The following is a 12,073-nucleotide window of genomic DNA, read 5'->3' as shown; positions in this document are numbered from 1 at the left end:
AGACCTTGAACTTTCTGTCTCCATCTGACTTTCTAACATTCAGCGGCTAGAATACAAAACGGTCTGCTGAGGCTCTGCCTCCCGGGTGTCGGCAAGAGCAAATGCTGAAGGTCTTTCAACTCAGTGGGCTTCACACAAACTATACCCCAGAGAGAAAATCTAAGCAGTGCTTCCGGCAGGTGCATGATGTGGTTCAGAAGCAGCAAACATTTGATGCACGAGCAGGAGGCACTAAAATAGAGGCTGGGGAAGAAAGGAGGGATCAAGCAGTGATGGGAGCAGTATTGCGTCTGAGTTCCAACGTTCGTGCTGCTTCGCCAGCCGTCTCTTCCCCGCGCTTTCAGGTTCAAAACGGATCAGAGGGAGCAGGTGAGGCAGAGGGCGCAGTGTGGAGCAAACCGATCCCAAAACATCCTGGAGAAGGAAGGGGGCATTGCTCCTTCCAAGGAGGGGAGAAGGAGACTTGCCTCCCACAAAGCAAGAGCTTTCCGGGACCTTGTGATTAGCTCAAAGGGCACAAGGCATTAAGTGGGTATTTTCTGATATCCTTTGCAGAGCAGTGGAAGAAATGGGTGGTGGTGGTGTCGCTGCTGCTGGATTTTTTCCCCTCCAGCTTCATCATCTTTTCCCTTCTTTCTTAACACACACACACACACACACACACACACACACACACACACACACCTTGTTGTTCTGAAATAAGCTTGACAGATTTTGTAACAAAAGGTTTTGAACACACCGTGCAGGTAAAATTTAGCCTGTGTGCTGCTCTCTAACTGATTTTAAGTGACTGCTAAGACTGGGGCGGTTTTCAGGGGGTGGCGGGGGGGGGCATGGGGGGATGAATTTCATGGATTTAGGGACTGTCTGGTGGTATGTGTTTGCTCACCACAGGACCTTGGGCATCCTTTTTGAAACAAAAGCCTTCTATGTGAATACCTGGTGATCAGAAACCTTTTATTATCTGCCTGTTTCATCACCCCGTAATGAAGACTGTGGCAGGAATCTAGGGATTCAAATGGCAATCAGCACAGCACAGGACCCATGGCAATGAAAACAGAACTCCATGAAGTCAACAAGCATTCAGGTGTACTGTGAGCCCTGCTTAGCTCTCAGGGAGCAGTTGGAAATACAAAAATGGACTTAGCATAGTGTTTATTCTTGTTGGCTACCTCTTCTAGATAGATTTCCTTTCATTTTATGTAATTTGTTTATATAGTGATATTAGTCCCCAAACATAACTCCTTTAAGGAAAAGTCAGATTGGGCCAAATAAACTAACTGCAAGGCAGCTGTTAGCTGAACACTGTTTTGATACTTGTTAATACAGATCTTCCCGAAGGTTGTGTATCAGGTGGGCTAAAGTTGCTAGCTGTATCGATCCTCTCGGTCCCTGTGGAGGCTGGGACAAGCCTTGAGGCTGCCGTAGCCCCTGGGCTTGTCACCCTTGGCTTCAAACAGTCTCATCAAATTGCCACAGTGTGCTGTACAAATATTAGCATATTCTGAGTATACGATGTCATTAAGGCCTACGCTACCTTCTAAACTCTAGACATTTGATGTCAACAGACATACAAAGGAATAAACAAAATAGTGGGAGCCTTTTCTAGTTCCGCAAGACTGGATTCATACTGCTCAAGAGGCAAATTTTGTCAAAAATTGTCCTGAAACTTTAGATAATTTCTACATGTGGGAATCAATAGTAGCAGCCCTTTTGCAGCTTAATTTTTCCCCCACAAAAGATTACCTGTTTGAGAATTATTGATAAGATACGTGTAGATGATTGATCCATTTGAAGCACTGCCAGTTATACAGCTGACTGTGTCTCTCCATTTTATTTCACTCCGATGGTCATTTAGACTCACAATTTTCACTGTAAGTGACGATGGTGCTATGAATATCTGTATGCAGATATGGTGGAGATACTTCAGGGAAATGGTTCATGGGTGGGGGGTACACTCTCCTCCTAGGATGTGTTTGAAATTGCATGTGTGAGGCTTGTTCCTTGTGATGGCTGGAGGACACTCCTGGCAAATGACCCTAGGGGGCCAGGTACACTTTGCATTCTTCAGTAAATATCTAGCATAATAAAGAATTAGCCATCCAAAACAGCGATATTTCCCCTGTGGATAAACAATGTACTAGGTCGGATGCTTAGAAGTGAGATCGCCGGATGCACTGTATTTAGTAGATTCCTGCTCAACGTCCATCTCAAACAGCTCCTTGCCCCCCTGACCTATAGCAAAACATGGGAAGCGAGAAGCCCCCTTCTACCTGCAGCTGTAGATTCACGTTAGCTTTCCCAGGCAGGTGTTCACATGGAGACTTGGAAGGGAAGCAGCAAGGTGAAGGTGGCCTGCTCTGCTGACAAGCAGGCACAGACAGAGGCCTTTTAGTTATTTATTTTTCCCACGGCAGATGCTGTCCCACTGTCGAGCCAGCATACAGGGAACATTCTTTTTTTTTTTTTTTTTTGCCTGTGAACCAGCAGATGTGTTGTGGCTCTGGAGATGACAGTTGTGGTGACAGCTTCCTGACCCTGCCGTAACAGCTATGTGGGGGTACGTTCTGTCCTGGTTCCCAGGCCCCTCGTTGTGGCGGGGATATCAGTGTCCCAGGTGTGGTGGAGACAGGGTTGCTGTGCACTCATTCCCAAAGGCCCCTGCGTGGGGCTATTCCTTCAGCCTTTCTGAGAATTTTAGATGCCCCTACACTCCTGTTTTGAATTGCTTTCTGCTTCAGACATCTAGATTCGTTTTCCTCACATTCAGCTGAACCATGGCTGAAGCACCAGGTTTTAGGGATTAGATGTCTTTGTTTTTTACTAGATTTTGCCATGTTGGTCTTTCAGAATAATGGATCCATTTACACCACCCCATGTATGAATTCTTGTTTCCCCACACCCTCAATAACATTTGAGATGGTCAGTTGTCAGATTATTGCTGCTTCTCCTCCTCTTTCTCATTATTATCATTATTGTTTCTCCATCCGAAAATTGTACAGGAGCAAACAGGCGTCTCCATTTAAATGCCCTCATTATTTGTGAATCGAACAGTTTTTCATGTTTATTGTTTGCTTTCCTTTTTTTGATAATGCCTGATGATCTCTCAATCTATTGTGCTATTGACTTGTTTATAATTTTCTATATCAATATGTAGACGTTCATTGTATCCCTGCCATGCCCAGTCATAGGCTGGAAGCAGCTCAAGGAGCACGATCTTACGACAACTCAGCAGTGGGTTCCAAGGCTCAACAGCGCAGGCCCTCGTCAGTCCCCACTCTGTGTGGTGAGAGGTCAGTGAAGCACATTCTGTGGCTACCACACTGCTCCCTGCACTGTTCAGAACTGCTTCTTCACACCAGTTTTAGGAGCAGCTCCTCTGCATGTTCCCCGTCCTCCTTTCCTGAGGAGAAAAGAAGAACAGGGTTAATGGGTTAGACTAGAGGCCCCATTGCTACAAATGATCCCCAACTGTAATGACATTTCACTACCCATTCTAAAACCCTTCTGTCCTCAAGTACCCATCCCAGCAAGTCTTGGTGGCTCACCTGGTGGAGTGATCATTCCCACCTGGTGGTGTGACCCAAACCTTCACTTCTGAAGAGTCCAAAGCTTCGATGGCCCTTCTCTTTTTGGTTCTGGATTCCTGCACAGACCCATGTACACTTCAATGCATAAGGGGAGTACCAGGAGGTGACCAAGTTCCATGGGTACCTCTCCTGGATTCCACAGGTATTTCTCCTTGCCCACACATTGTGTAGAAAGAGCCATATCTTGTCCTGATGATCAAGGCCAATTACTCCTGCTAATAAAGCTTATTTTATTTATTTTTAGATAGTGTGTGTGTGGGGGGGGGGGAGGGACAGAGAGAGAAAGAAAGAATCCCAAGTAGGCTCCATGCTGTCAGCTCAGAGCCTGACACGGGGCTCCATCTCATGAACCGTGAGATCATGACCTGAGCTGAAACCAAGAGTCGGATGCTTAATCAACTGAGCCACCAAGGTGCCCCACTCCTTCTAATATAGTGACTCTTATTGCCTGCTTTTCCCTGGTCATAGAGTCCAAAGTTCCCTAGTAGCAGGTATCACTTATAGTTCAGTAGGATTCTTAGCTGTGTCCCTTAGCAAGAATGTACACCTTTGGGGACCAGGATCTACAAACCTGAAGAGCCTAGAGTTATAGGAACAGAAATCATAAGGTCCCCCAATGAATCATTGGTAGTGATGGTAAGTGGAGCCACCCTTGCTTCCACCCCATGGTTTCTGAACACGCATATCCTTCCTAGTGGGGACAAACCATTATATAGAGAGACATTTAATAAATGCATTGTGCTGTGAGGAATCATACTTACTCCTTTCAGACTGTTTCCTCTAGGCTGGCATTTCATTGCACTTGTAGGACATTATTCTTGTGTTCTGTAAAAGGCCAGAACCCTCCTGATGGCATAGTATATGATATAACCAGTGAATCTCACTCCAGCACCTTCTTCACTTCCACCACTGAACATCAGTTTCCTGGTCTGAAGATATATGTAGAGAAGTTCATGCCTATGGATCAGGCATTCTCTAAACTCCCAGATAGTGGTGTTGGCTATGCCTTTTGCCTTGTGGGCAGGAAAGGAATGCCCAAACTCCCAATGTATTTCTTATCCCTGTGAGGTTGAACAGATGGTCTTTTCCGTATAGAAGGAACACAGTGTAGTCAACTTGCCACAGAGTAGCCAGTTTATCTCCTCAAGTAATGGTGTCATTTTGGGTATTCAGTGTTGGTCTCTGTTACTGCTAAATTAGGAATTCAGAGGTATCAATAGATCTGCCTTGGTAAGTGGGAGTCTGTGTTATTGGGCCCATTTATAGCCTCTGGCTCTGTCACTATTACCACTCCATTCATGTGCTCAACACACCAGTTGTGGATGGCTGATAACAAAGGATGGCTAAAGATAACTGGCTCAGTCACATTGTCTACTTGGTTGTTCAGTGTCTTTCCTGTGGTTTATGTTCTCCTATGGGAGTTAACAAAATAATTATATTTTGTTCCCGCTTCTGTGTGACCTCCACTGCCTCTCTCTGGAAGATGTCTCCAGTATTCCAGTTCTTTTCCTCCAAGGACCTTGACTGTCACTTTGAGTCATTTATCCTTCCACAAAAAATAGGTAGATTAACTGCTCATACTTTAGCCCATTTTGGAAATTATCACTCTTGACTATATTTCAGGACCACCCCTGAATATGGATCTGCAGCCATTGCTTTCTCGGTTTGTACCCACACACCAACATGACCTATTTCCAAACCACGACCAGTCACTTCCTTTCTCCTTCAGCTGATTGCATAGAAACCCCCCTATGGTCATTGGTACAAGTTGATGGAGAGGCACTTATGTGACTCTACAGGTGACACAAGGTTTGGACTACATGTTCATGAATGTAACTTGTGCCTTCTGGCCCTGCTCAGGTTCATTCCCAAATGTAAATTCCCATTGTATTATGGACAATTACTGCCAGACCTATAGGACCTTATGTCTTGGTTTACCTGACAGAACCCAGCTTGTAATGGGAAATTCCAAAGGCATTGTCACTTCATGTCCCATGTGCAAGTGGTCCATCAGTAAGATGCCAAAATATATTTCTTTTTTATTATTTTTGTTTCGGGGGGGGGGGAGGAGCAGAGGAGGAGAGAGACAGAATCTTCAGCAAGCTCTACACTAAGCACAGAGCCTGACATGGGGTTTGATCCCACAACCCTGGGATCATGACCTGAGCCAAAATTAAGAGTCGGACGCTCAACTAACTGAGCTACCCAGGCACCCCAAAAGATATTTATTTCATAAAGGGCTTATAATTCTCTCTTGTAAATAATGTGGCCTCAGAATCCCAGGGGCCTACATGTGATTCTGCACTAGAGCTTGCCATAAACTCCATACTACATCCTTTCTCATCACAGACACTTCTAACAACAGAGTGTTTACTGGTTTGTGTGGCCCAAGTGGTAGCACTGATCACTCTATGGTTTGGACCTGCTGCAATGTGTTTCCTTCTTTGGGGGAGGATGCAGGATGCAACAATTTGCCTTTTACTTTGAAAGGAAAATGGGTGATGGGCATTAAGGAGGGCACCTGTTGGGATGAGCACTTGGTGTTATATATAAGAGATGAATCACTGGATTCTACTCCTGAAGCCAAGACCACACTGTATGTTAACTAACTTGAGGATGTGTGTGTGTGTGTGTGTGTGTGTGTGTGTGTGTGTGTGTGTTTATCGTATTTTTTAAAAAAGAAAGAAATATTATGGCACTCCCCTCACACTAGATTCCCCCACATTCCACTGAAGTATCCAGCCCCTGAATCTTAGTAAGGTTTATTTTCCCTTCTCTGGCATGCATTTCTTTTACTAAGGCCTGTAGAAGACTAGCCACTTCTTTCTCATCTTGCCAACTTAACATGATACTGTTGTTATAGTGGAACATAGCAGTATTCTTGAAGATGTCCAGGTGGCCCGGATCTCTTAGGATTCCTGACATAGGATGAGAGACTTAACATAGTTCTGAGTCATAATCGTGAATAAACATTGTTCTGTCCTATATGAATGCAAGCTATTTCTGATCTTGTTTTCTAATTTGAATGGAAAAGACCACATTTGCCAAATCAATGGCTACATACCATGTACTTGAGACCTTATTAATCTGTTGTAACAATAAGACCTTTCGTGCTACAGCTGCAAATGGGCCTAGTGCTTGATTAAGTCTGTCATAGAATACAGTCATTCCCCAGGATCCATCCAGTTCCTGAAGGGGTCAGATTGTTGAATTAAATAAAGATATGAGAGGGACCACCACCCTTGAATCTTTTAGGTATCTAAAGATTGAACTCCTTTCTGCCATCCCCTCCAGAATATAATATTATTTAAAAAATATTTTATTGATGTGAAATTCACAAAACACAAAATTCATCATTTAAAAATGAACAACTAAGTTGCATTTAGCACTTGTTACTGAATGTTAGTGTTGTACTGAATGTTTAGAATGTTATGCAATCATCACCCCCATCTAGTTCTAGAACATTTCCATCACTCCAAGGTAAAACCCCTTACATATTTTTCCAAAGTTTTTATTTAAATTATAGTTAACATATCATGTAATACTGATTTCAGGGGTAGAGTTGAGTGATTCATCACTTACATGCAATACCCAATATTCATCACAATAGGTTCACCTCCTTAATACCCATTACACACCTAGCCCATCCTCCATGCACCTTCCCTCCAGCAACCCTCAGTTTGTTCTCTATGGTTTCACTCCATAATCCCTTCCCTCCAGCTTGTGACAAGCAATAATCTGTGTTCTTTCTCCATGGCTTTATCTGTAATGAATATTTAATACAAATAGAATTGTACAATATGTGACCTTATGTGTTGAGGGTTCATCCATGTATGTATCAGTACTTTATTTCTCTTTATGGCTGAATAATATTCCATTGTGTGTATATAACACAATTTCTTTATCCATTCCTCCATTGGTAAACATTCCACCATTTGTGAACATTGGTTGTTTTCACCTTTTACCTTCACTATTGTGAATTGTGCTGCTATGAACATGCATATGTGTGTATTTATTTGAGTGCATGTTTTCAATTCTGAGTATATACCTAGGAGTAGAATTGTAGGGGTCATATGGTAATTCTTTCTTCAACTTTTTGAGAAGACAACAAACTCTTTCAACAAGAGTCAAACTGTTTTGCATTCCCATCAGCAATGTACAAGGGTTTCATTTTCTTCACTTCCTCCAATTGCCAATACTTGTTAGTTTCCATTTTTCTGATTCCGGCCTTCCTAGTGGGTATAAAATGATATCTCAAGGTGGTTTTGATTTGCATCTTCATAATGACTAGTGATGTTGAGTATCTTTTCATACGTTTACTGAGCCTTTGTATATCATATTTGGAGAAATGTCAATTTTAGTACTCAGCCCTTTTTTTAATTTGGTTGTCTCTATTGTTGAGTTGAAGGAGTGCTTTATATATTCTGGATACTAGACCTTCATCAGATATATGATTTGCCAATATTTTATCCCATTCTAAACGTTGTCTTTTCACTTTCTGGATGTTTTCTGATGCTCAAACTTTGTTTTTATTTTATTGAGGTCTTATTTATCTATTTATTTATTTTTTGTGCATACTATTTGTGTCATAGCTAACCAGATCATTACTATTTGTGTGATAACTTCACTCATCATAATGACTTTCACATAACAGTCCTGTCATGTGTTTCTACAAACTTAATTTAAAAATGGGTTTTGTTCTGTCCTAATATGGCATGGACTCAATCTAGTGATCATTACCACTTGGAATGTCATTTAAATGACTTTCTTTATTCTTTAATTGTAAAAGTGATATGGGTACTTTGGCTCATCCACATATTTCTAAGTCTAAGAGTTTTCCAAAGGGAAAATTGAAAGTTTCAAAGGTGTCCAGTTTACTAGAAGTTTTAACTCTTGGGCTAGAAATAGATTTGAGGTCTCATATCACAACTTTTACCAATGCAGGATTCTCTTTGATTCTGTTCCTCATGGATGACAATTACCCTTGAATTCTCCCAGTGACCAGAAGACTGGTGCATCAGAAGGGTCATGTTGCATTGTTGAGCAGAATTAATTGCTCAAAACTTTTTAGAAACATGATATAAACTCTAACATATTTCAACTTTATCCCATTTGACCTATTTTTATTATCTACAGTTACACAATATGTTATTCTTTTTTTTTTGATAGTGCTTCAGATGTGTAAAACTGTATAATGTTTTTCCTATGTATCCAAGCTAAACAGTTACCATACCAATAGCTTTTTTCTCATTTCTAATTTGAATTCTAGATGTTTCATCCTCCAGATCACCCTCCTCTAACAGAACTTCATCTTGTCGATGTTCTTCAAGAGTAGGAGTCAGAATAACACAAAATGCTCAACTACGATCAAAGGCAAGAGATGTAATTATTTGTATATCATGATTTTATTAATGAAACTCTGGTTGCTAACTTCCTTATTAGTAAGCCTAATTTAAATCAGGCCCCTTTCATGTTCTGTCATTGATTTTTGCCCTAGTGACAATAACAACCCCTAAGGAGAGCTCCATGTCTGTGCATGTGAATTAAGGTGGTATTCTTCCATTCTGAAGTATATTATATTATCAGGGTTTCCAGGACCACACAGGAAGGCTCACAATATTTTACAAGGAAAATGTACTATTTTAACATCAGACTGCATGAAACATATTGTATCTTGTCCCAAAATGGAACCTATTTGTGTGTCAGTTTCTGATTGATTCTTTTAGAATATATTAGCTTATGCCCAGTCTGCATCTACCAAGAGAATAAATTGTCACTACTCATAGTCTTATATCTTCCTCTATCCAGACTTTGTAGTAGTAGTAGTAGTAGTGGATTGTGTGTGTGTGTTGTGTGTGTGTGTGTGTGTGTGTGTGTGGTGTGTGTGTGTGTGTGTGTTAGAGAGAGAGAGAGAGAGATTGTGTTAATGTGTAGAGAATAATATAATTCCTACATGTGGTTACAAACAGCAGTAAAATGAGACTACATGGAATTTCATTCAATTATGCATCAACATTTTTTTGGTTCCTATCTAACTATATTTCCTTAAAAAACTAAGTGATTATGCTTTTTTCCATTTTTAAAAATATGGCAAAATATGCAAACATAAAATTTGTCATCTTAACCATTTTTAAGTGCAATTCAGTGGTATTAAATGCATGCATAGTGTGCTACCATCATCACCATCCATCTGTAGAACTCTTCATCTTGTAAAGTTACAGTCCCATTCCCTTTAAAAATAAACTCCCTTTCTCCTTTCTTCCCAGTCCCTGGGAAACACCATTCTACATTATTCTGTCTCTGTGATTTGACTGCTCTAATTACTTCATACAAGTGGAATCCTACTATATTTGCTGTGTGCGTGTATGGGAGAGAGAGAGACACTTGCTTGTTTAACTTAGCATAATGTTCTCAAAGTTCATCTATGTTGTGGCATATCTCAGAGTTTCCTTCCTTTTTAAGGCTGAGTAACATTTCCTTGTATGTAAACACTGCATTTCACTTATCTATTCATCTGTCAATAGAAACTTGTAGCCATTGCAAATAATGCTGCTATAAACATGAGTGTACAAATCCTATTTTTAATTTTTTGGAGTATATACTTAGAAATGGAATTGCTGGATCATATGGTAATTATATTTTTAATTTTTTGAGGAACTGTCATACTATGTTTCCTATAGCAACTGCACCATTTTACATTCCCATTAATAGTATACAAGGGTTCTATATTCTTTCCGTGTCTTCACCACCACTTGTTTTTTCTTCTGTATTTTTTTTTTGACAGTAGACATCCTAATGGATGTGGGATGGTATATTATTGTAGTTTTCATTTGCATTTCCTTAGTTATTAGTGAGGTAAGTGATTTTTTTTTTTTTTTTTTTTTTTTTGCTTATTTCAGATGAGGTTTGAGGCTTAATAGGTGTCATGTTTGTCAAAGACGTAACCGGTAGTGTTGTTAAAATGTGAACTCATATGTAGTAAAGGAAAAAGTTGGCAGTCACTACCATGATCCTTTGGTCAGCTTTGGTGGATTAATATTCCAGGAATTCTCAGTTGCAGGAACAATCGTTTCTGGTTTCTGTCCTTATCTACATAAGACTTGAAGGGACTTACTCCAATCTTTGGTGAGAATATTCAGAATGAATCAGCATTTGAGTAATGTATATCATTATCAGTATAAAATAATAAAGAATAGAGAGAAAATCAGCTTAGGGCAGTGTTAAAGCTAATTTTCTGTGTGGGTGTGATAAGAAGCAGAGGGAGTTCTTCCTGTGTGATATATCAAGGTGATAATGTGCCCCATTAGGACAATTTGTTTTATATTTCTTAAAATAGATATGACTGAGAAAATGACAGATGGAGGTCAGGAAAAAATTCATGAAGTCCTTCACCTTATATTCATAAATCAATGACTTGGTCCCAGAGAGTTGGCTAAAAATATATTTCTCTTTCAGATGAAGGAGATTAGGTTGTGAAAAGAAGAATGTGTTGACTGGAATGACTGAGAACATCACCTCTGTCATTAGCACTATACTCTAGCATTATGCAAAATACAAGAAACATGATTTTTTTTCTTTCACTTGTACCTTTCCAATAATACACATTCCTTATCCCTCCTCTCTCTCTCTCTCTTTCTCTCTTTCTCTCTCTTTCTCTCTCTCTCACACACACACACGTATGGATTTCTGTTTTGTAGATGAAATCACACATTAATAATCACATAAATAATGTGGGTTCAGTTAAATATTTGGTCCCTGGCAGGGAAATAGTTAAGGAAGAAATAATTTAAATGAATTTGCACCAAGTATTTTCATGGGGGAAGAATTAGAAAAATATACTCAGAAGAGATTATGTTGAAACAATACTAATGCCTGAAAAAAATAGACTTTAGATGTTTTTCACTCTTAGAAGCCAATACCAGCATCAACTCCCAAAAGAGATCAGTATGTGAAATGACAATCGTGGGTTGAGAATGAAATCTTTAAAGTTCAATGTGAAATACTGATTTTTTAAAAATAATTCCTTTTGAAATATCTGTAATCTTTTAAACTTATAATCAGGTACAACCTAAACTATAATGAAGGTACTTAACATGTCAGGAAACAAGGAGAAAGAGTCAAATGGCAAGGTAGCATTATGAATTTCTAGTGAGATTGGCACTCTTGCTTCTGTTTTTTTTATTGCATTCCATAAGCGTCACAGAAAAAAAAATCCTTTAAAGAAATACATTCTACAGCTTATCACTCATGTCGGAGAAAACTCGTTTAATGCTTTTGTTGGCCATGATACTGAAAATAAGTCTTGATTGAAGCAAGCACAGTCACATATTGAAGTACACAAATAGACGCATTTGCTTGGTTTATTCTCCAGCCTTGCTGCAAGAATGCAAATGAGCTTTTCCAAGCCCAGTTTCAAGCTGTCAAGTGACAAAGGGGGGGGGGAGGGGAGCAGGAAAAAAAAATCAATTGAGTTAACCTGGCAC

The sequence above is a fragment of the Herpailurus yagouaroundi genome, unplaced genomic scaffold (assembly GCF_014898765.1).
Source record: "Herpailurus yagouaroundi ecotype Mexico unplaced genomic scaffold, PumYag 188, whole genome shotgun sequence".
Classification (NCBI taxonomy): Eukaryota; Metazoa; Chordata; class Mammalia; order Carnivora; family Felidae; genus Herpailurus; species Herpailurus yagouaroundi.
This window is presented reverse-complemented; position numbering follows the sequence as displayed.